We start from the raw sequence: 25,411 nt of genomic DNA, 5'->3' as shown, positions 1-25,411 counted from the left end.
AAGACATCTTGTTTAATTTAAAAAAAAAGCAAGGCATAGTACCTCAAATATAGTATTCTTTTATGTACACAGAGAGCGATGCATACATTAGTATCTACTTAGTAGATCTCTGGAAATGCAAGAAAGTACCAACTGCAGTGGCCTTTAGATAACAGAACCAGGAAAATGGGTCAATAGTGGGAGTAGAACTACTTCTTAAGAAATTTTTGGTACTATTTGAAGTTTTCATGTTGGGAGGGATTGGTATGTTTGAACTTTTTACTCAAAAATTAAGTAAACATAATTCAATACTAAAGGAAAGAGTGTGGATGGGCGGGCAATCAGACAGTCAAGCAAGTCATCAATCAATTTCAGCATGTGCCTGAAAGAATTCATCCAACTGAACAAGAAATTATTGCCCTGAGGTGTCTGTTGAGAACAATGATTTATTTCATAGGAATTGAATCTTCACCTTTCCATCCTCTGTGAAAGTGAAACCTCAAAGCACATAATGGCACCCACTGGATCCCAAGGCCAAAAAAACCCAGTGAGCCAATAATCAACTTAAAAATGCATTTGCTCCAGGGCTGGGATTGTGGCTCAGCAGTAGAGGGCTCACCTAGCATGTGCGGGGGCCCTGGGTTCAATCCTCAGCACCACATAAAAATAAATAAAATGAAGATATTGTGTCCAGTTACAACTAAAAACTAAATATCAAAAAAAATGCATGTGTTCTAAAGAAGCTATGTAGATATAATTTGGGGGTTGATCTTCCCAGAACTTTTCACTTCCCCAGACATTCTTTTCACGGAAAAATATTTTTTAAATAGAATAAATTAGCTTTTTTATACAATGTAATAAGTGTTTGTAAACATGTTATGTTTGTCAAGAACTCTCTAATCACATAACTTGGTTTTCTAGAATGTATTTCTCACTGAATTATTTATTACCTGCTGATCCTGTTGCCTGTATTCACTACTTGCCAATGTAGTCTACAAAGTTGTTAGGTTAATTGCTAGAGTAAGAAAGAGAGGAGCAGGGTTTTCTGTCTTTGCATTAATCCCTTGGACTGATCCTGTCTGTCTGAGGACACTGTGAACTCTCCTGTGGGGAGGAGGGTGTTGGCTCTTTGCCAGGGATGCCCACGGCTGACCACCTTCAGGGCTGATCAAGCCATGCTTCAGAGCCAGTGAGGGACATCAGACTCCAAGAAGTGTCCAGGGTCAAATCAAGGTTGCCCTCACCTCTCACAGATTCTGCCAGGTCCCATCCCTCACCTACACCTGCACCAAGACATCTATTGCCTTTCTCTTTGACTCAGTCAAAAGACTGAAGGAGATTGAATGTAATCGAATGAAAGGGAAAGCTGGTAAATTTCATTCTTAAAGAAGTAGGTGGAGCCCCTCTCTTAAAGTGGTTCTGCATTATTACCATCATCAAGGAGATCATAGTGGAAAGAGACTTTCTGACTGCTAAAGAACAAACAGGATTGGATTTCAGACCTCCAAGCCAGCTAAAAAGAGGGGGATTGGAATGAGGACTGACTGGCATATCCTCTCATACTCTGAAAAAGTCAGATGAAGACTTCTAGCACAAATGCAGGTAAGTTAAGTACTGAAAACAAGGTAGATTTGGTTCATACCCTCATAATTTTCTATTTTGCATCTTTCTGGAACTAAAGAAAATTGCTAATGTGATCAGAAAATTCCTGGGTCACTGACAATTGCAGAGGATAAATTAATAATTACAGCATTTTAATTTAGGGGTTGATTAGCTAATGAAAGAGGTCCTATTTAGAAGTGACGGGTCCCCTACTTCCAGGCTTAGAGCTTTACTCCTCTGCTATGAGCCTTGACAATCACCTGCAAAAACAGAGCCCACTTTACACTCTTATCACTAGTCTAAATGAACGTAAATATATTTTAGAACTCCCCTTAAAACCAGCCTTCATGAAGAAAACAAAACCCAGCCTGAGTGTTTGAGGGAGGTAGAAATGAGGTGCCACCATAGAGCCAAGTAACTGAGAAGAAAAGATAGGAAGCACAGAATGAACGCCAAAGACAAAGCTCATTTATTTTTCTTGTGAGGAAGGCTCTCAGGCAGCAGAGAGCTTTGACCACCTCACGTGCTTCTGTGCTCTGTCCAATAGCAGAGAATATGATAGATTTCTGGCATTTCTTAATTTCTTAACATGGGATCTTTAAAAGAGATCATCCTGCAGTTGTTTTGCCTACTCTTTCAACAACAGAATATCATAACCTCACTCCAAAGCTCACTGGACTCATTCTCTGCTGCAGGGCATCACCTCCATCTGGCCCTCCCCCTCCTCTAAACCACCGTAAGATGCATTTTTCACATTATACAATAAACACAGAATTCAAAATGGCTTATGAATTCATTTGCATGGTTGTTACTGGCAACTTCTTGAGAATCAACTCTAATGCTAAATGCAACTTCATTAAGGAAACCATTAGACTAGATTCTAGCTAGCTCCCAAAGACAGAGAACCAACACTTAGAAGAAACTAAACCTTACTGTTAAGGGTTAGATTGTGTTGAAGTCCTAGTATCACAGACTGACCTTATTTAGAAATACGGTCTTGTGTAGATGATCAATTTAAGATGACATTCTTAGGATGGGCCTTAATCCAACATAACTTTGCCCTTATAAAGTATGGGAATGTGGATGAAGGTACACATAGGGGTGCAGGGAGAATACCACATGAACATGAAGACAGACATCAGGTAATTAGTCTACAAGCTAAGCAATGTCCAAAATTGCCAGCAAGCCATGAGAAACTAGGGGTGAGATACGGAACAGATGCTCATAGCCTTCAGAGGAAATCCTGCCAACAACCTAATCTCAGACTTCTAACCTCCAAAACTGCAAGACATTGTCATTAAATGATGTTTGAGTCACCCAGTTTGTGTTGGTTTATTACAGCAGCCTCAGGAAACTAATATACTCACCTTCAAAGTCCTGACTCAATATCCATTGGATTAAACCCTAATCTAAAAATAGTTCTTTCTCTACTTTGCCCAACTATGTCAGGAATCAGTCTTCAGTAAAATAGTTCTAAATGGAGATTAGTCATGAGTTTCCAACTAGAAATGAGAAATTTGGGTTTTAGTCCTGGTTGACTAATTGTGTGAACTTGAACAAGATATATTACATCTCTATAGCATAGTTTCCTAATTGTAATGTGGGAAGGTTGAATAAGATTCACCTCTCATGCCAGCCAATTTGCAGGGGCCACTATCTTGATCCCTCTGGTTGGACCAAATCCCTACATCTCTGTGACTGAACTACTAGCTATGTTCACCTCATCAGGGGAGAATCAGATTACTGAATGAGCTCTGTTGATCCCTTTCACACCCTGTTCCAATAAGCTGAAGGTCAGATACCTCCCTTTCCCACATAACAAAGCATTTCAGCTTTAAGATGATGCTTTGCTTTGATAATCTTGACTGTGTAGGAAGAGTATGATGATTGATCAGTATGATCTGCCAAGGATGTGAGATGGGAAATTTGTCCCATATCACCTGTGAATTTGCCATTCCTGGACTAAATGATCTCTGAGTCCTTCCAAATCTAAAAACTTTATAATTTCTTCCTCCACTTATCCAGAGGTTCTTATTTTTTTTTAAAGAGAGAGAGAGAGAGAAAGAATTTCAATATTTATTTTTCAGTTTTCGGCAGACACAACATCTTTGTTTGTATGTGGTGCTGAGGATGGAACCCAGGCCGTACGCATGCCAGGTGAGCGCGCTACCGCTTGAGCCACATCCCCAGCCCAAGAGGTTCTTATTTTTGTTCTCATCAACACTTTCAATTGTTGTTGCAACTTGATGCTATTCTTTCCTAAATCATCATCATCATCCCCTCTTCCTCCTTCCCCTTCTTCTCCTCTCTCTCTCTCTCTCTCTCTCTTTATATATATACATACATACACACACACACACACATACACACAAACATCTCTTCTCTATGCTCTCTCTGCTATGTTTCATGCTTTGGTGTTGGCAGAGTTGTCTATTATGGCTATCACCAACCAATGAAAATATATTTTTCCTTCTGAGATAGTAAAATGATAAATTATAAGGCATTGTCTATGACATTTTCAGCTTAATCCCTTGGCTATTTTCCTCAGGACTTGTACTTTTTAAAGTTTCCCAAGTGTTAATGATAGCCCTGAGTGGTTATAAGTCCTGGATGGTGTTGTGATGGCATAGAGACTTCCCAACACTCAGTGACTGACTGGAGGAGAAGCCACGGTCACTAGTTCCAGAAAGAAAGTGAATATATTATGGTAAGCAAAGTTCTATATTTATCTAGGGCCTTCCTTACATCATCCTGCTTGATCTTCTTTATAACCTAGTGATATTGGCAGAATAAGTACTATTATCCCCACTTTAAATTTAAGATCAAAATCAGAGAGACTAAGTGACTCAATTATACAGAATGAACACATTCCAAAAAGTTATATCATCTTTCCAATCACTCAACCAATTATTTAATCTCACTCATAAGTTATTACCATATATGAGTACAGCCTTTTTAATAGCCATCAAGATCCACCAAATGAGTAGAGTAGCTTGGCTGGGACTGCATTGATTAAAGACCAGACTTAATGGGGCCTTAAACTATATCCAAATAGTTTCCCCAATGCAGCAAAATAGTCTCTCTCTAAAACACCCTCAGTGAGTGAAGCAGTTTGCTATAATTTCATGCCTGACTCCTGGGCTCTGCTTGCCTCATCAAGTAGAAGTCAGATAAATTAAAGAAATAAGTAAATTCATTTTACACTTGGTTCCAAGTCAATAGGCCCAGAAGGAAGACTTCTGTTTTACACCATACTTATCTGCCAGGCAATGGGCTTTGGGATCATTGCTTTCCTCGCTACCCAGATGCTCTTCTTGCTATAGTCGAACTCACCACCAGTGTACAAACACATTGCCACAGGGAAGCAGCCATTCTTTAACATTTTCTAGAGAAATATGAAGACCATAGCAAGATGTGTCATGCATATTATTGCCACTTTTTCCAATTTCTGACTCTAGACTTTTCTGAAATATTGGCAGCTAGAATAGGCTCTCTTTAGCCTGATTTTCCTCTGGATCAAAGACTAAAGAAAGTTACACTGGGATCTCAAAATAGGAAAAACTTGCTGTGGAAAAGCACACATCTTTAGGATGAGAGAGAGAGATCAGCATTTCCACTGCCTCCTGGTTGTGACGAGGCATCTAGTTGGAGTTCCGTGGGGGCAAGCAGTACAAGTTCACCTCAGGAGGTTTAGACAAGTGAAGATGTGCAGGTTTGCCCCCTAAAGAGCTGGCAAGTATTAGAAAGGAGTGGGAACACCACTATCCTTCTTTGCTCTTGACAGGCATTACCTAAATAATTTGCCAAAAGGACAGAGCACAGGTTTCAAATAAGCCTTTCAGGTTGAGGTAGCAGAGAACTCATTATCAGATTAGAGATTGAAAGCCACCAGGGTGATTGCTGCTGGGCAGGCCTCCACATCCCTGAATCACTCACTCTTCCTGAGGCTGTCCACCCACACTACTGCACAAGTATGGCCATTTATCAAGTCTCTCTAGAAGATTTCTGAGGCTCAAATACTCAGAAACTTTTTAGGCCCTTTTTTTGTCAGACTTTTCATCACCTAAATCATATTTGATCATTCTCTACTTCTCTCTCTCTCTCTCCCTCACTGATTCTCTCTTTCTTTTTTTTCTCTCTCTCCCTCTCCCTACCTCTTCCTCTCCTTCTCCCTCTTCCCCCATCCTTTTATGACACCATACTCTTATTCTGACAACCCTCTCCAAGTTTTCACCTGGGCCTCTTCTTCTATGTTAACTGATGTCTAATTGTTGAATTCTTAAGAAGAGTTTTTCAGTCCCTTTTTATTCTTCTGTTTCAATTTTCCCCTAGGTAATTTCAATCATTCTCATCATTTTAAATGTTATCTGTATAATGCTAAAATTCTTCCCTACAGAGATCTTTCTTCCTCATTCTAGATTTGTTTAATCCAATCACTTTCCTATAATTTTAGGTGCCTCAAAAAAAAAAAAAAAAGCAAAACTGAATCCTCCCCTGATTTAATGCAAACATTTTGTTCAAGAAGGACAGTCATTTATCCCAGGAGAATAACTTCTAGCAATGATAAGCTAGATTAATCAGACTAGCTCACTGAGAACAACTAGAATAGCTGAGAAAACATTTCAAAATCTGTTTGAGGGCATCAGAGAACTAAGATGGAAAATAATTATGAGACCAAGACTTAAGAAAAGAAAGATAGATGACATCTGGGGTCTCTTCTTCCTGGGAAAATTACCAGTTCATGTAGAAATGACTGAGATGCAGAGAAAAGAACAGATGGTTAATTTATGTGACAACTTGACCAGGCCACTGTACCTAGATACTATGCCAAATACCAGTATAGCTGTTGTAGTGAAGGGGTTTTTTTTGTTTTGTTTTGTTTTGATTTGATTTTTTAAGAAGAAATTGGCATAACTTAATAGACTTTGAGTAAAGCAGACCACCTTCCATTATGTGGGTGGCCCTCACTCAATCTGTTGGAGACCTTAAGAGAAAAGACAGAGGTCCTCTGAGAAAGAAGGAATTCCACCTCCAGAATTCTACCTTCCTTTATCTGTAATCACACAGGTGATATACCTAAAAGTAAAGGTAAAGAAGATAAAGCCATCTTTTGTAGAAACTGAAGTCCCAATCTTCTCAATCCCTGTTGAGATCAGTTACTCCAATCAGTAACTTCTAGAAACAAACATGTCCCTTCTTTAAAGGGAGGTAAAAGTATCATAGGCCTCAAATAATATTTGGAACATACTCTAAAATAACCATGCATATAAGGAATCAGGGAAACATGACCAAAAACTAAGAGAAACAACAAACTATAAAAATAGACACTTAAAGGATCCAAATAATAGAGTTGGTAGACAGACCAAGAGAAAGTGTTACAAATGCCTGGGTGAGCCAGGCACAGTGGTGCACACTTGTAATACCAGTGTCTCAGGAGGCTGAGATAGGAGGATTGCAAGTTCAAAGCCAGCCTCGGCAACTTAGCGGGTCCTAAGAAACTCAGTGATACCCTGTCTCTAAATAAAAATACAAAAAAGGGCTGGAGACGTGGTTGAGTGGTTGAGTGCCCCCGAGTTCAATCCCCAGTACCAAAAAACAAAAAAGACTGGGAGAGGGGAGTTTATTACTTTCACAGGAGAACTTATCAGTTTAGCAGCTTATAAACCAGGGAAGCCAAAATACAATGGATTGCTGTCTTAAAAGTGCTGAAAGAAGGGGCTGGGGTTGTGGCTCAGTGGTAGAACATTTTCCCAGCATGTGCAAGGCCCTGGGTTCCATCCTCAGCACCACATAAAAATAAATAAAATAAAGGTATTGTGTCCAACTACAACTAAAAAAAAATAGTGCTGAAAGAAAATAATTTCAGCTTAGAATGGTACTTAGGAATCATCCTTCAAAAATGAAGAAAACTGAATATTTTCAGATGAATAAAAACAAAGACAATCTGACACTAAACTCACTAAAGAGTATTTTAAAAGCAGAAGGTCCCATATGATACCTTAGAGATGCAAAAAGGAATGAATCATAAAGAAAGGTTATATATGTGGGTAAATATGAAATAGGTTGGCTGTATAAAACCACAATAATAATGTCTCATGCACTTCAAAATATAGAGAGAATCATAATATTTGACAAAAGAGTATTTCTGTTTATGAGAGTTGATTTAAATAGTGCCACAGTGTTCTCAGACATTTCTACTAAAAACCTCATTTCATAGCAAAATAAGGAATTTGCTACATAATGTATATCCATGAATACTTCCTTTAGTTAGAAAATGAATCATTTGGTCTCAGGGTATAGCACAGTGCTAGGGTACATGCCTAACATTAGTGAGGCCCTGAGTTCAATCCCCAGCTTAAAGAAAAAAATACATGAGTGTGTGCACATGTATACACAAAATATATAATATATAAACTACATTTTTTCAATGTCATTGAAATAAATAGTATGCTTAGTGATATAGTTAACTTACACTCTGGTTCAAGCTTTTTAGCTCATTGAAAACTATCACAAATATGCATAAAAGCAACCAAAGGCAATTTATCAAGAGTTAAAGGCTTTTATACAATCTTTTATTCTGTTAGAAACAGTCTGTGGACCAGGAGCTGATCAAAGAACAACAATTTGAGCAGCACTATTCTAATTTTTTGCATTATTTGGTTTGAGGAAAAAGTACTAATACATATTAGACTAATAAGTTTAGGATACATGATAAAATCCTTAAGGTAACCAATAGAAGAATGGTAAGATAATGTTTAACTTGAAATAACAGGAAATAATCCAAAGACAAAAAAAAAAAGGAGAGGTTTTTAAAAGAACAAAGAATTGGTGAGACAAATAAAATGCAAATGTCAAAGTATAAGTGAACCTTTTCCCCACATCCTTGCCAACATTTATTGTTGCTTGTATTTTTGATAATTGTCATTCTGACTGGAGTGAGTTGAAATCTTAGAGTAGTTTTGATTGGCATTTCTCTAATTGATAGAGATGTTGAATATTTTGTCATATATTTTTGACCATTTATATTTCTTCTTCTGTGAAGTGTCTGTTTAGTTCCTTTGCTCATTTATTAATTGTGTCATTTGTGGGTTTTTTGGTGTTAAGTTTTTTGAGCTCTTTATATATCTTGGCGATTAATGCTCTGAAGTGCATGTGGTAAAGATTTTCTCCCATTCTGTAGACTTTCTCTTTACTTTATTGATCATTTCCTTTGCTGAGAAGAAGGTTTTAGATTGAATACATACCTTTTTTGAAAAAGGTACACTTATATATGGCTAGTGGGACTGCAAATTGGTGCAACCATTATGGAAAGCAGTATGGAGATTCCTCAGAAAACCTGGAATGGAATCACCATCTGACCCAGCTATCCTACTCCTAGGTTTATACCCAAAGAACTTAAAATCAGCATATTACAGTGACACAGCCACATCAATGTTTATAGCTAAACTATGGAACCAATCTAGGTGCCCTTCAACAGATAAATGGATAAAGAAAATGTGGTATACACATACAATGGAATATTACTCAGCCTTAAAAAAGAATGAAATTATGGCATTTACTGATAAATAGATGGAGCTGGAGAATATCATGCTAAGCAAAATAAGCCAGTCCCCCCCCCCCAAAAACCAAAGGCTGAATGTTTTCTCTGATTTAGAGATGCTAATTCACAATGGGGTGTGGTGCTAGGGAAGAACAGAGGTACTTTGGATTTGACATAAGGGAGGGAAGAGAGGGGAGACGGTATGGGGGTAGGAAGGATAGTAGAATGAATCAGAAATTATGACCTTATGTGTATATATGACTACACGACTTGTGTGATTCTACATCATTTACAACCGGAAGAATAAGTTATACTCCTTTTATGTGTGATGTGTCAAAATGCATTTTACTGCCATGTATAAATAATTAGAACAAATTTTTAAAAAAGCAAATAGTAAGATGACAAATATAGACACAAATACATCAGTAATTCCCTTCAATGTAAATGCACCAACTATTTCAGTTAAAAATAGATTATAAGGCTGGATTAAAATTTTAAAATACATACACACACACTGATTAAAGAGGTGCATTTAAATATAATACAGAAGGTGGAAAGCAAGACGATAGGAAAAAATATATTATAAAAACACTAAACAAACAAAAAAAGCTGCAGTAGCCATATAGAACAAGAACAGTATTAGAATTGAGGGAAAACATTCCATAATAATAAAAATGTTAATATACCAAAAAGATATAACTATGCTAAATTTGCTTGCATCTTACAACACAGCCACAAAATATAGAAAGCAAAAATAAACAGAAAGAGAAATGTTCAAATTCACAACTGCAGTGGGAAATTACACCTCTCTCATAACTAAAACAAACAGTCAAAAAAATTAGTAGAGGGGCTGGGATTGTGGTTCAGCAGTAGAGCACTCGTCTAGCAGTGTGAGGCCCTGGGTTCGATCCTCAGCACCACATAAAAATAAATAAATAAAATAAAGGTATTGTGTCCAACTACTTCTAAAAAATAAATATTTAAAAAAAATTATTAGAGGCACAGATCCAACCAACAAAACTAACAACTTTTCATGATTGACATATATTAGAGAAAACTGCATTTAATGACTGCAGAATACATATTCTATGTGAAAACACCCAGAACATTTTCCAAAATTGCAATATTTGGAGCTATAAAGGAAGTCTCAACATATTTTTTTAAAAAAATCAAAATCAGAGCAGAGTATATTGCTTCACTTCAGTGGAATCAAGCTAGATAACTAGAAAATCAAATCTCTATTTTAGGATATCAAGAAGGAAACTTGTAAATATCAATGGATCAAAGAATGAATGATGTAAATAACATTAACCCATGGAAAAAACCCATAGGTCCAGAGGGCTTTACTGTGACTTTCACAAAATGTTTCAGAAGAAATAATGTCATGATTATTCTGTTTCTCTAAAGAGGTACACAATAAGCATCCAGTAATCATTGAAATAATAAATCAATGAACAAATGTTTCATATTTACCAAATATTCCAAAAGTCTCCACAGCTTTTTCAGTAGACTCCTTCCAGCGTGTGCATTTGAAAACACCATTGCTTGTAATTGTGACCATAAGCAATTTCATTTAACCTTGAGCTTCCAGACAAATCTTGAAGCCCTAGCAAATGAGCACTGTGTCTCACTTAGACCCTAGCAATTAATTCTAACTCCTAAAAACCCTTATCTACTAACACTAGGGTTTGCTACACATGGACCTTCTGAAAAGCTATCACAAGAATGCATAAAAGCAACCAAAGACAATGTGTCAATAGTTAAAAGCTTTGATTCCATTAGAAATACAGTTTTCGAGCTAAACGGACTTCAAAGTCAAGTTAAAGCCTCCATTTTCGTGGTAAGCAAATAGTGTGCCTAAAATAAAATGTGCAGCCACTGATATTTATTTGCAAATGCCCTATGACCACCTTCTAAGAAATGCTAAGTGATGGGTAGAATTTCAAAAGGCACCGGCATAACCCACACAATCTTTCTGCTAAAATGATTATCTTCACATGATGGCCCTAACCAAACAATCTTTATTACTCTTAGAACTAATCTTTAACTCTGAGTAATACAAAATGAATTTGTTTATGCCTTTGCACCTCATTTTTTACTACCTGCAAAAGTAGCTGCTAATGCTATGTGAAGATGCAATCTTCGAAGAGACTCCGTGCTCTTAATACACTTTAATGATGGGGTCATCTGCTTTGTTATCCCAGAAAAAGGGAGTTTCCTTTTTTTTTTTTCTAAATTGGTTGGAAGATATAATCAAACTGTGTATCATGATTAGAACCAAGTCAAAACTAAAACTCTTTCTAGAAACCAATTTAAATGAAATAAACAGAAAGGTAGCAAAAGCAGTCTTGTAGACAGAGGAAAAAGAAAAGTCTCCACTGTCTATATCCTTACTTAAAGAAAACAAGGAGAGTCTAAATAAATATCAGGCAGAGGATATTAAGGATATAAGGGCACTTCAGGGCTCTAGAAGCAGTAAGAACTAGAGAAGGCAACAAGGGCTTTGTCCTCTCATGTCCTCTCATGTCCTCTCATGTAGCCTCAGCTCTGTCACCTACAAGTTGTAAGACCCTAGGCCAGTTACCAAACCTTGCTCAACTTCGACTTCTTCATCTATAAAAAGATAACAATGCCACTCAATGGTTTCCTGTGAGAAATCAGAATTATCTATAGAAATTATCTGGCACACAGTAATTTAATAAATGATACTTATTCAGTAGAATAGATACTGGCCTTTCTCTTTATTCATTGTTCATAAAAATAATTGAAGAAGAGGGAAGTGAGAGCTAGAAAAAGGTATTCATAAACACTTATGCTTCTCCTGGGGGTATTTAATACTACCAGACACCTAAAAACCATCACAAAAAGAAGGTGAGCTAGACTAATATATGGCAGGTCCCTGGGACTTTATCTCACATTTTCAAATTAGCATTATCTAATAAACTAGTGATATCAGCTCTGTATTATACTGACAATAATTTTTGGAACCCTATGGGAAAGATGCAGAAAGGAAGACAGGGAAGAGAGGCAGGAAAGGAGAAGAAAGAGGGATAGATGGGAGGGAAGGTGGGAGAAAAAAGGAAAGACATAGATATGGGGGGGGGCACTTCATCTGGGGCCCTCTGTCTCCTCCTTTCTGCTATATTCCCTGTGAAGGTGAAGATCTTGTCAGTTTTGCTCACTTCTGCATGCCCACTAGGTAATACAGTGTCTGAAACATCATAGGCATTTAATAAATAATTGTTGAATGTGAAAATGAATAAATGAATGAGTGTTACATGTGTCTCTAGAGTCATAAATATTCACTCTGCAACCAAGAACTCAAAAACATAAAGGACTGCTTTCATGCATTAACTCAGCATTTGGAATCACAATTCCAGATAGGAGTGTCCCTCAGCTTGCACCTAGAGGCTATCACTGAACTATTGCTCTGGCCCCAAAAGATAGCTTTTTCAAATAAATGATTTAATGTTTCGGTGGGGTGACCTCAACTTCAGCTCTTACTCTGCCAGTGTTCTCAGTTGCTTTACAACACAGTTTCTGGTGCCAGATATTAAAATGCAGAAAGAACTGTTTAGAGACTGAGATACATGCAAAAGAAAAATCAAAGATAAAGCTGAGCAGTTAGAAATCAGTCAATATAGTGTCTGCTCTCATTATTGAGAGATGCTTAATCTCATTATTCAGTTTCAGGATAGAACAGGAGGCATGTGGTAAAAGTCAATACAGACAATATAAATAGCAACAGATTGGGTTAGGATAAGATAGCAACAGACTACAGAGTAATGTTTCAATTACCAATTTCAACATCAGTTTACCTATCAATGATTGTGACTATTTAATCAAAACTTTGCAGGAATATTTGTTTTTATATACTGATTATTAATATTTTTAATCAGTGAAAAGCAAGTCGAATGCCCTAGCAAATATAGAAAGGCTACAGAAAATTCTCCTGGTTGAGTCTTAGAATGTTGAGACAATGCATCAAATTTATGTTTTGGAGGCTAGGGATGTAGCTTAGTGGTAGAGCATACACAAGGCCCTGGTTGGATCCCTAGAACCGCCAAAAAGATTTTTTTAAAAAAAAGATATAAATTTATGTTTGGAGACATTTTCTAGAACAATTTGCATAAACACACTGCTACCAAAACACAAAGCTGTAAGAATTAAATTGATTTGTATATGTGAAATGCTTTGCGAACGCTCAAGTATACATATAATGCCATTGTTTGTTTCTCAGTCAGTTTGCCGGTAACATGTAACCAAATCAGCTTCCCATCCTTACCTGCCTTTCTATTAGAGGCAAGAATTTTTTTTCTACTCTTTTCTTCTTAAATTAATGAGACTGTAAAAAGCAATCTCATTTTCTCAGAAGCCACCATATTTCAAAAATGAAGTGATTTATGGGTGGTAATTACATTACAAAAAGTTTATACATCATTTGGGCACCACTCAGGAAAAAAGATATAGTATGTTACTGCTGTTATTAAACCCCAAAGACTCGTTGGTTGAGAATATAAAGATCAACCACTTGTTTTGTTAAGTAATTAACTTATTCTTCCCCCAGAGCTCCCCCCAGAGCCTTGCAGGATCCTTTTTCTTATTGGCAATGAGAGTCCCTGACAATGTACTGAAAGGGCTACTGAAAGGTGATGCCAATTAATTGCCAAAAGCAATTATCATTTTGTAATCACATTAATATATAATCTGCTGCCACTAGATCATTAAAGTGCCAATTACACATCTCTGCTTTAATGTATTCATAAAAAACAATCATGCATTTATTGCCTTTATAATTCCTGAGATAATTATACAACAGGCTGCAGGTATATTTCTTCAGTAATTCAGCCAACTAACAATCACATTGAAAACTCCAATGGTGGAGAAATTAACATACCAGAACTAACTCATTTCAGATAATACCAAATATCCTCAACTACTTCATACGTACGTAGGTCCAGGGGGCCATCCCACAGGATGGAGTTGTAAGGAAGTGAGATTTTGCTTCTGGAAGATAGTCTATTCCCTCTTTCTCCATTCTTCCCCAAGCAGGAGTCAGGCAAACAGGAAACCTTGTTCAGAGGCAAGAAGGTGATTTCCAGGGTAGTTTAAAGGCCATGTGTTCTTCTGTGAGCAAGTGGGAGATACTGTGTTTCTAGGCTACCAATCAATCACTTTTATCTTAAGTCCCCATCCCTGAGTGAAAAGAGGTTGAAGCATTTCAACAGCATAAAGGAGGAAGCTGGAAGGGCTGAAGTTTCAGACTGGAGACAATGTGTGCAGGGTTTGGTTTCATTGTTATGCATGAAATTCTGAGAATTCCCAGATCATAGGCCTCCTCTCCAACATAGATATAAAAATCCATTTTGCAGATAAACAGAAATAATTCAAGGAGTCTCTGCTTTTGATTCTCTACCTTCTTTACTTTAAACATTTTTTTAAAAAATGAGTTTCTACTCAATTCAAGTGCTTTTTCTTATCACAAAAGTTATAATATTACATGCATTTTTGTCCTCTCTTCTCCACATGCACTACATTTGAGTTAAGCTGCCATATCAGGCCTCACATACAGCAGGAGAAGGATGCACCAATATAATACAGCAGCCACTTTCTTTTCTATTTTTCATGAAATATTTTATCAAGTATGTTTTATAGAACAGGCTTTCTAGTTGTGAATTTTTAAAATTTTTGTTCGTCATGGAAGATTTTTATTTCATTGTCAATTCTGAAGCTTAATTTTGCTGGGTATAGTATTCTTGGCTGACATCCATTTTCCTTCAGAACTTGGTGTATATTATTTCAAGATCTCTTAGCTTTGGGGGTCTGGGTTGAGAGATCAGCTGAGATCCAAATTAGTTTCCCTCTAAATGTGACTTATCACTTTTCTCTGGCAGCCTTTAAAATTTTATTATTCTATATGTTAGGTATTTTCATAATAATGTGCCTTGGTGTGGGACTGTTGTAATTTTGTATATTTGGGTCTGTTGTAATGTTGTATATTTGGGTCTGTTGTAATTTTGTATATTGGGGGTCCTGTAAGCCTTCTGTATCTGATTTTCCATTTCATTCTTTAGGTTTAGGAAATTTTCTGGTATTATTTCATTGGAAAACATGTGCATTCCTTTGATTTGTATGCCTGAGACTTCATCTATCACAATAAATATTAAATTTTATCTTTTCAGGTTATCCCATATTTCTTGGAAGTTCTGTTCATGGTCTCTTAACATCTTTTGTCCATGGTCAACTTTATTTTCAAGATTATGTTTTATCATCATTGCCTAAGGTTCTGTCTTAGTGGTCTGTTCTGTTGGTCATACTTTCCATTGAAATTTTAATTTGGTTTATAGATTCCTTCATTGCAAGGATTTTTGCTTGATTTTTTTTAGAACCTCTATCTCTTTATTAAAGTAATCTTTCACTTCCTGTATTATCTCTCTGATATCACTTCTTACATCGTCCTTTACATTGCAGATTAGTTTATATACATTCTAAACTCCTTCTCTGACATTTCTTCCAACGTGGTGGCAATGGATTCTGTTACTGAAGTATCTTCCTTTGTTTGGGGCAATTTGTTCCCTTGCTTTTTCATGTTATTTGTGTACCTACCCATCTAACAGTATGGGCAGTATTTGTATGAGATTAAAGTTAAATCATTAGCTTAAAAATAAATGTAAGATGTTGGGGTAAGCCCCATGATAACTACAAAGTAAAATACATAAAATACACAAAAGAAAATGAGAAATGGATCAAAGCATGTCGACAACAAAAACAACAAAAAAAAAATCAATGAAACAATGAATGAAATCAATGGAGACAGCAAGTGCCGGTCATGGTAATGCACACCTGTAATACCAGCTACTCCTTTTATTTTTTATTTTGAGGCAGAGTCTTGGTAAACTGCTGAGGCTGATCTCACACTGGTGATCCTTCTACCCTTGGACTTAGTAAGAAGGAAATAAGATTAGACCAAAATTTTAAAAATTAGAGAAAATAAGACAACATTAAAACCCAACAAAACAAAGAGTTATTTTTTAAAAGATTCACAGATTGAAAAATCATTAGTTAGCTCAACTAAGGAAAAAGACACAATCAGAAAAGAAAGGGAAGAGATTACAATTGATGGCACAAAAATTAAAAGAATTGTAAGAAATTACTGTAAACAAGTATACACCAACAAACTGGACAACTAAAAAAAATAAATAAGGCCCTAAAAATACATTTCATGATTCCTGATTTTAAAATATATTACAAATCTACAATAATCAAAGCATTATGGTATTGGCATAAAGGCAGACATAAAAACCAATGGAACAGCAGAGTGGCCAGAAATAAACCAATGTATATGGTCAAATGATTTTTGATAAGGGGGCAAAGACTACACAATGGGATAAGGATAATTTCTTCAATAAATTGTATTAGGAAAACTAAGTAACTACAAGAGTAAACTTGCATCCTTACCCCATATACAAGATAGAACCAACAGAAAAGAGTTAAACACTTAAACATAAGACCTAAAGTTATAAAACTGCTCATAGAAAACATAGGGGAAAAGGTTCTTGACACTGGTCTTGGCAATAATTTCCTGGATATGACACCAAAAGCATACAGGAAACAATAGCAAAATCTAGACAAGTGGGTCTAACACAAAACTAAAAAAAAAAATTGTGTGTAGCATAGCAAAGGAAATAACAAACACAGTGAAAAGACAATATACAGAATAGGAGATAATATTTGCCATCTGTGTATCTGATAAGGAGCTATTTCCCCAAATTCATAAGAAACTAAATATATTTACAACTCAATATAAAAAATGGGTACTTAAATAGATATTTCTCCAAAAAAGATACAGGAGTAACCAAAAGGTATCTGAAAAGATATTCAAAACAACTAATTACCTGGGGAATGCAAATCAAATCCACAATGCAAGGTTACTTTACACCTGTAGGATGGCCATTGTCAAAAAATACAAACCAAAATAAACAATTGTTGGTGATGATGTGGAGAAAATCAAAACTATTGTGCATTACTGGTAGAAATGTAGAATAGAATAGCCACCTTGGCAAATGGCATGGAGATTCTTCAAAATATTAAGACTAGAACTAACATACCATCCAGCAATTCCACTTCCACATATTTAACCAAAAGAATTGACATCAGAATCCTGAAGAGATATCTGCTTTTTCAATGTTCACTGTAGTATTATTCATAAGAGCCAAGAGTAGAGAGACAGCCTAAATTTCTATCAGAGGATGAATGAATAAACAAAATATGTCATATATATACAGTAGAATATTATTCAGCCATAAAAAGGAAATCCTGTCATGTGTTATGATATGCATGAACATTGTTATGGTTTAAATGTGAGGTGTTCCCCAAAAGCTCACTTGTGAGACCATGCAAGAAAGTTCAGAGAAGAAATGATTGGGTTCTGAGAGCTTTAACCCAATTGGTGAATTAATCCCCTGACAGGGATTAACTGAGTGGTAACTGAAGGCTTGTAGGGTGTGGCTTGAGGAGGTGGAATATTGGGGGCATGGCTTTGGGGTATATATTTTGTATCTGACAAATGGAGTCTCCCTCTCTCTCTTCTTTCTGAGCCACATTCTTTCCTCTGCCACATTCTTCTTCCACGATGTTCTGCCTCACCTGAGGAATGCAGCTGGCCTTCTATGGACTAAGACCTCTGAAACCTTGAGCCCTCAAAGAAACTTTTCCTCCTCTACTGTTGTTCTGGTTAGGCCCTTTTAGTCCCAGCAGTGGGAAAAAAAAAAAAAAGCTGACTAAAACAGAAAGTAAGGACATTATGCTACATGAAATAAGCCAGTCACAGTAAAACAAATCCTGCAGGTTACCTTTTTCATGGAATATCTAAAGCAGCCAGACTCATAGACTCAACAAATAGAATAGTGGTTGCCAGGAGCTGGAGGAGGGAGCACTTGTCCATAAAAGGATCCATAGAGATAGAAAATACAACAGTGGTTTTCAGGGGCTGGGGAAAAAGAGATAGGGGGAGTAACTGGTAATGGGTACAGAGCTTCTTTGGCAGGTGACAGAAATGTTCTGGAATTAGTAATAATGGTGGTTGCACAATTTTGAGACTACACTAAGAAACAATTGTACACTGAAAAGCATAAATTCTATATGTGGATTTTTCCTCAGTTTAATAATAACCATTTTTAAAGTCCCCCTTTCATCAACTACAACCAGAGGAAAGTGACCTGGAAAGCGAGGGAATCAGTCTACAAGGGATATGTTCACCTTGTTCCTAGAGAAAGACCCTTGAAAAGAACGGTCTCTTATTTTTTTCTTAATTCAAGAGAACTATAGACAGTTTCTAAGGTATTCATGTTTGAAGTTCCACACCAAACGGTAATGACATCTAAACTAGAAAGTGGTTTTAGACAGTTCTGATTGAATAGAAAGGGAAAAAGACTTCCAAAAAAAAAAAAAGTGCTATTTGCAGGGTTCCTTTTTTTTTTTTTCCTTCCTTTCAGAGTAGCAGGAGTTGAAAGGAGTTGTATAGGATTCTCTGACTGCAGAAAAGTTTTCAATCTCATAAGACTAGGAATGTGCTCAGAAGGAGCAGGCTGAGAGTGTAATTGGGGTCTGAGAGCCAGCCCTAGCTGGGAGTCACCCCCCCACCCACCCCCACCCCTGCAACCCCACAGCCCCACCCCAGGCACAATTCAGGGTAGGCTGTGAAATCCAGAGAGAAGAATCATCTGGGCAAAGGCTGCTTCTCATAACTTCTCCCTGCCACCCTTCCGAAGCTAAGGTGGGATCTGCAGTTGATTTAAGGATAATGAAGGCAACATGTTCCCTTGACAAAACCGTGCAGAGCCCATATCTAAATATGGTTGGTAACTGAACTATTGGGGACAGGGTAAGTGCACCTCTCAGTCCTAACCCTCAACCCCCTCAGTAGCAGTTCTCTTTTCCTGAGGGTTTGCCATCCAGAACTTTACTATGTTAAGAACATTCCCGTGTTGGGGAATGCCAGGTTCAACCAAATACAGTTTCCCTAGTACCTGTACCAATGCTCAGGCCAAGTGAGCCCATCTCCATTTGCCCTCCCGGTAGAGCAAGCACCTCCTGAGATGGCCTTTGCCAGAGCAGGGATTGCATAAATGGTGGCTCCCTGGCAGAGAAAAGAGTAAAGAATCAGCAAGTGGCTAGAGCTGGCCTCCCGCAGGGCTCCCTGGCGCCCCCCCCCCCCCAAACACACACACATAAGGATATTCCCCACATTCCTTTCACCAGGCGGAAATCAACTCTTCCACCACAGGCTCTGCTCCATTGAGCAAGGGTAATGGCTACTGGCTATCCTCACCTCCCCGTCATTTGTTTTCATCTGAGCAGATTGAACATCTCTAGGTTCAAGCCTGGAAAGTCAGAAAGAGAAGAAAAAGAGACCACAGAGGAAGGAATAAGGACAAACTGCAGAGGACAAACTTTGTTGCTAAACTTGGAGACCAGTCAGGGACTGCTGGGGCTTGAAAGGGAACCGTGGACGCTGAAGGAGGGATGAGTTCAAGGCAGAGGACAGCGGAAACCACGGTCCACAGGGCAAAGCAGCAGATGTAGAAAACCACCAGAAAATCTGGACAGCATCCCTCTGGGAAAAATCCAACCCCCTACCCACCAAAGCCCCTGCTGGAGGCCTCCTTTTTGTAGAGGAAAATAGGAAATAGCTAGATCAAGGGTACAACATGGGAATCCCCCAGCCTCTCAAACCCAACAGTAATAAAGGGTGATCACCAACCTTTGCTTCATCACAGGAAGCAGCCACACTCACCGTGGGCAGGCAGCAGCACTGACGTTTATCCGTAACTCAGCTAGAAAAAGGATGAGGTCGGTGCCTCCAGCCTCCTGCTTCCCAGAGGAAAACCCCCTCTGTCCTTAAGACAGAAGGAGACGAGAACCACCACCGAGGTTCCAGCCCCTGAAGTTTGGGCACCTCCAAAATGACATCCTCCTGTCAATGTTGGAGGCTTTGGGTTCCAGTTCTGAAACTGGAAAACGTGGAGTTCAGATTTCTGCTCCTCTAACAAGCTAAAATACCTTACACAGATTTCCTTCTCTCTTTGCTCCCAAAGCGTCTAAGACAAGTTGTTGGATACACACATGGGTTTAGAGCTGAGAGAATTAGAAGGAAGATATAAACTTAAGTCAGCTGTTAATGGAGTTAATTGAAGACACGGTTTAGGTGAGATTGCCGAGGGTATAGAGTGGCTAGAGAGCTCAGGAAAAAAAAACTGTCAAAAACTTGATCAAGGGCAATAGAGATTACTGAGAGTTCTGGTCACATCCTCGGGAAGTTCTTATTCTACAGATCTATGCACCATTGACTGTCTTCCTGTTGGCTAAAGTTATTTACAATTCTCTAGGGATAGAAGTTAATTTGTAGAAAACTGATAGAAATGCAGATGATTGTTGTCCATAGCACTGCAAATGGATTTTTGTCCTCATATAGATACCTTGTTGATTTTTAACCTGGTAGAAACAATGACCCCCAAGAATTATATTTTATTGTTCTATGAAATACTAACCATTTTGCATCTGTTAGCAAATTTAGTTCAGTATTCCGAGAACCTATGTGTCTGTGCTTTCAATTGTCCTTTGATCTGATTCTTAACATCTTTGTTAAGATTTCTTTGTTGATGAGTTACATAACGTCTTTGATGTGTTCCCTCTATATTTGTGTAAGACTTTCGATTTTACCTTTTGGAAAAATTAAACTTTAGCAGGACCAAGCCCTGGAGGAAACGCAACAGAACAGGGGGAGAAGCATGTTCTTGCAAAGTGGAGGAGGCAAAGGCAACCAGTGAAGGAGGAAAAAAAGCAGGAGTGTGTGGGCACGAAAGTCAAGGTAACACAGGGGTTTGGGATAAGGGGAGTGATCAACCAAATCCCAGAGGCACAGAATTAATTTTTCATCTCACTTGACCACACAACGCATGCAACACACTGCCCGCCCCACTGCCCTGCACCACCAATTCCTCCCAGGAGACAAGAGGCAACCTTTTCAAAGCACACACATCTTGTTATACCCTTCTCTAGGGAACAGGAGGCCTACTCCTCTGACATTTACATAACCATGGGAGCCTACTCAAGCATTCTCTGAAGAACAAGGAACATTTACTTCAAGGTGATTTTCTGTTCCCAGTTTGACTGTGAATCAGATGGCACTTTTTTTTTTTTTTTTGCAAAAGGGAAAAAAAAAAGACCTTAAATTTAATCTGTGAGTGCACCCCATTTAATAGAGTATACTAACGGCTACACGAACATCCTACGGCTTGTCCCACTACAATCACATCCTTGAAGACAATCAGTTGGCAAATTTGATCATTCCCATCATTTCCAGCTCACAGATGGAAAACTGAAAAGCAGGCAGCTGTGTTGGGAAAATGTGTAAATTACTCAGCCCCCTCAAACTGGCTTTAACTTTTGGAGGGAGCTGGTTGGCTCAATAAGCGTAAATTCCCTTTCATCTCAGGCTCCGACCTCCAGATAGACTGTATACATCCTAACAACAGTCATTCCCTGTCATTCCTCAAATTCTAGGATCTGAGGAAAAATTATCAAAATCCAGCCAATGGTTTTTAAAAAGCAAACCGTCCAGGTGTTCTCAATCCTTAAAAAAAAAAAAAAAAGCACAAGCCAGAAGGAAGATGCTCCCATTTTTAATCCTCATTTGTCCCCATGGAAGGGAAATCCCTCAACCACCAGCAGACAGACATCATTGGTTTTCATTTGCTGAGCACCCAATGGACGGATCAGCCTCTCCAATTCGGCCCCCCACTGCACCACCTGCCATGATCTTTCCACGTGTATCTGAAAATGACACTTTAGCTAACAAGCCTGAAGTTTTTCTGCTCATCAGAAGGGCTCTTTAAGAAATTACCCATTTGTCTAGAACTGTAGGCGGCTGCAGTCACTGCCATCCCAGATGGTCCCACTTTTCAGCACTACAGATCCTAGAAGAACATGACAGTACAATAGAACTCACACCTCAACATCCACCTTCTCCTTTGCAACCTGAAGGCAAGAAGTCCAAAACTTCCTGGTGGGTGTTTTCAAGCCTTTAAGCTCTTGGTACCTATCAAAGAATAAGCACACCCCAAATCCAGATGCCATTTGTGAGCACATGCCAATAATGCCTTTGGCAAATTTCAACAGATACTATTAAACTTTATGAAATGTTGGTGTAATTCTCCACAGTGGTCACAAGATGGCAGGCTTTAACCTCCTAAAGGAGCCCCACAGCTTTCCCACTTTGCAGCCTGCGGTGTTGGAGGCACACTGAAATGACAAGCTGTAGGCAGAGGCGTCTCTTCATTTATTAATATTCCCAGGCACAGCTTGAGGAGATCTCGCATCACTTTAGGGAGCTGATTTGTTTTGTCATTCATTTGGTTTAAGAAGAATAATTCCCTAATCATTTGTCAGGTGAGGTGATTTTAAATCTTAGTTCCTGCCCTCACAGAAAAAAATGTCTGCCTGAAAGATTCACAACAGGGAGATGTATATATGTGCAGAATTTTCACCTGCGTGTTAACAACAGAGTAATGTTGTTTTCCAGGGGTTTCAGGCAATACATAATTTGCCCACTGACAAAATAAATGTTGATATATATTATGAGAAGACACACACACACAAATCAGAGGGATAAAATCATATTAACAATAGCTCACAAATTCCGTTTCAAGTTTCAGTTATAATTATGTTTGCCTCAATCCTGATTTTTCTTTTTTACTTCTAATAACCCAGTCACCACCCAAAAGACTCAGGAAAACGCAGACGCAAGAATCTGTTTCAAGGTGTCCGGCCATATGTTCAAAAAGCAGAAAATTAGTTCCAAGTTGTTTCAAAAGAGAATTATGCACTGATACCCAGGGATAATCTACCAGTTGGGGAGGAGCCCCTGAAGAGGGGAGGCAGGGAACAAATAAGAACAGGGACTCACACTGGGTTCAGTAGTTACACAAACAGAAATAATAATGTAGGTTTCTTAGACAAAATGAAGAAGGCATTTGGTAGCATCTGAATCAAACAGATTTCAAAGCAGTAAGAATCAGGTAAGAGCAACAAATAGTTAATAAGGGACATTTTAGACTCACAATTAAGATATAATTTCCTTAGGGTCTTCAAAATAACAAGAGCTTCTAGAAGGTACTTAGCATGCAGACTTGGAGATTACTTGCACACTCCTGGGCGCATTCACAAGAGGCAGTAATTAGATTCTACCAGTTTCTTGTCCCAAGCAGTCTTGCACAGTGACCATTAACCTCTACCCCAGAGGTAGAAGAAGTGATCCAAGAATGCTGTCTGCACAGGTCAGGGCTCATAAAGACAGCAGCAATTAACCTCCCTCCAAGTGTGTGTGTGCTTGCGGGGGAGAGGGGCCGGAACTGCATTCGGCACATTAAAAAGCATTTATAAACAGTAGGTTCGAAGGGCTCAGGGGAAGAAGAACCTTGTAATGAATGATGGATATTAATGACCATTATTATCCTTCTCCTGACCCAAGGACTATTCCCTCAAGAATGTTTACTTAGTATGCAGAACTGGAGCCCCAACATGAGGGGTTCTGAAGCTCTGCTATGAATCCGCTCACTTTCAAGAGAAAGGAAACAGCTCCATGAAGTGAAGTCCTCTTCCTATAAATGAATATATATAAATGAACATTTTAAGGCCCCCATGTCCACCAGCAGAGCAGCAGATCGATTCTCCTCGTGGCGAATCACATCTCGGAGGGCATTAGGGCAGGTTTAACATGAACAAGCTATTGATTCCCCTTGTTACTTGGTTCGACTTCATTCCTTCAGATTGCCAAAGGCCTTTGTGACAACATAGGCTGTAGTGTGGAGGGCAGGAGGGAGCTCTAGTTTCTGGTCCTTTTTAGAGTTTTGAACTAACAATATCTCTGTGAAAAAAAGAGAATTCAATGAAAGCCTGTGAGGATGCCTGATCCTTTTCAGGCTTAATAAAGAGGGAGCTGCTTACTTTAGATGCACTGAGAGAAAGGACAGGCAGGCATTTGTTAGCGTTGGGTTTATTTTTTGTTAAAATTTCATAATTCACTAATACAGTCCTGTTAATATTTTATATTTTTTAAAAAAAGCATTCTGAGGAAAAGGGGAGCACCCTCTCTCACATACCTGCATCTCTCTCCTAATCCATAGGTGCCCTGCTGGTAGCACTAACACATAGATATGTTTAGGATTTTCCGTGCCTTTACATCCATATATACCTATATTGTTTTGTTTTTACAAAAATGGAACCAGAACTATGTGAGCTTTCTGTCACGGCAGCAAACGTCCAACAATAGTCAACTTATAAGGAAAATCTGATTTTGCTGGTGGATTTAGAGGTTCCAGTCCTTGGTTGCTTGGCCCTCTTGCTTTGGGCCTGTGGTAAGCAGAACATCATGAAAGGAACAAAAGGAGGAGCAAAGCTGCCTTCATCATGGCAGGTGGGACGCAGAGAGAGACAGGAGGGGCCAGGTTCCCAATCTCCCATTCGAGGGCGTGTTCCCAAGGAACTGACTTTCTTCTACTAGACCCCACCTCCTAAAGGTTTCAACACCTCCCTACAGTGTCACAGGCTAGCAACCAAATCTTTAGCAAAAGGGCCCTTAGGGGAGATTTATCCAAACCATAACAAAACCATTCATGTCATAGAACTTAATATGCCTTGGAGATCTTTCTATGTAGGGATAAAGGGAGGTCCCTGTACTTTTAACAGTTGCATAGTATCCCATGAAAGGGATACTTTTTTACTTAATCATTCTCCCACTGAGGACTTTTACCCCATGTCACTGAGACAGGTATAGATGAGGCTAAGAATGAGTGGGTGGACCTGGTGGAGCCTCCCAGTTAAAATAAAGTGTTGAAACTAATTAGTTGAACCCAGTTGCCTGAAGCCAGGGGAGGCACGAGGAGTGAATCCAGCAATAGACAGGGAGCGTTTACAGCCAACACCAGAGAAACAGAGACATTGGCAGAATCTAGAGTGAACAAAAACTTCTGCCTAAGCCCAGAGCCTGGAGAGAGAGAAAGGGAAAGAAGGGGAGGAAAATCTGAATTGCCTGAGTTATTTGAAAAAGGCTAAGTTCAACCAAAGACTCAAATTTGCTTTGAATTGGCAATATCAAGTTTATCGTGATCAATGAAAAGGAAAAACTGAGTGTTGTGTTAGTTTGCCAGGCTCCCAGAACAGCCACTGCAATCTGGGTGGCTTATACAACTGAAATTTATTATTTCAGAGTCCTGGAGGCTATAAGTGGGA

The 25,411-nt window shown here is 38.5% G+C and overlaps 1 long non-coding RNA gene across 7 annotated transcripts in view; it reads right to left on the bottom strand.

Annotated features, from left to right (window-relative positions):
* The window catches only part of LOC124104589 (uncharacterized), a 294,556-nt gene extending 271,121 nt beyond the window's left edge, over positions 1–23,435 (bottom strand). For all 7 annotated transcript variants that reach the window (XR_006855472.2, XR_009228358.1, XR_009228357.1 and 4 more), the window contains exon 1: positions 23,242–23,435. This is a non-coding gene — a long non-coding RNA (uncharacterized LOC124104589). The remainder of the gene's footprint in view (positions 1–23,241) is intronic.
* Positions 23,436–25,411: the final 1,976 nt, after the last annotated feature.

This window comes from Marmota monax, unplaced genomic scaffold (genome assembly GCF_021218885.2).
Source record: "Marmota monax isolate L192 unplaced genomic scaffold, Marmota_monax_Labrador192_F-V1.1 WCK01_AAM20220418_F8-fsc00001, whole genome shotgun sequence".
NCBI classification, from domain to species: domain Eukaryota; kingdom Metazoa; phylum Chordata; class Mammalia; order Rodentia; family Sciuridae; genus Marmota; species Marmota monax.
This window is presented reverse-complemented; position numbering and strand designations above follow the sequence as displayed.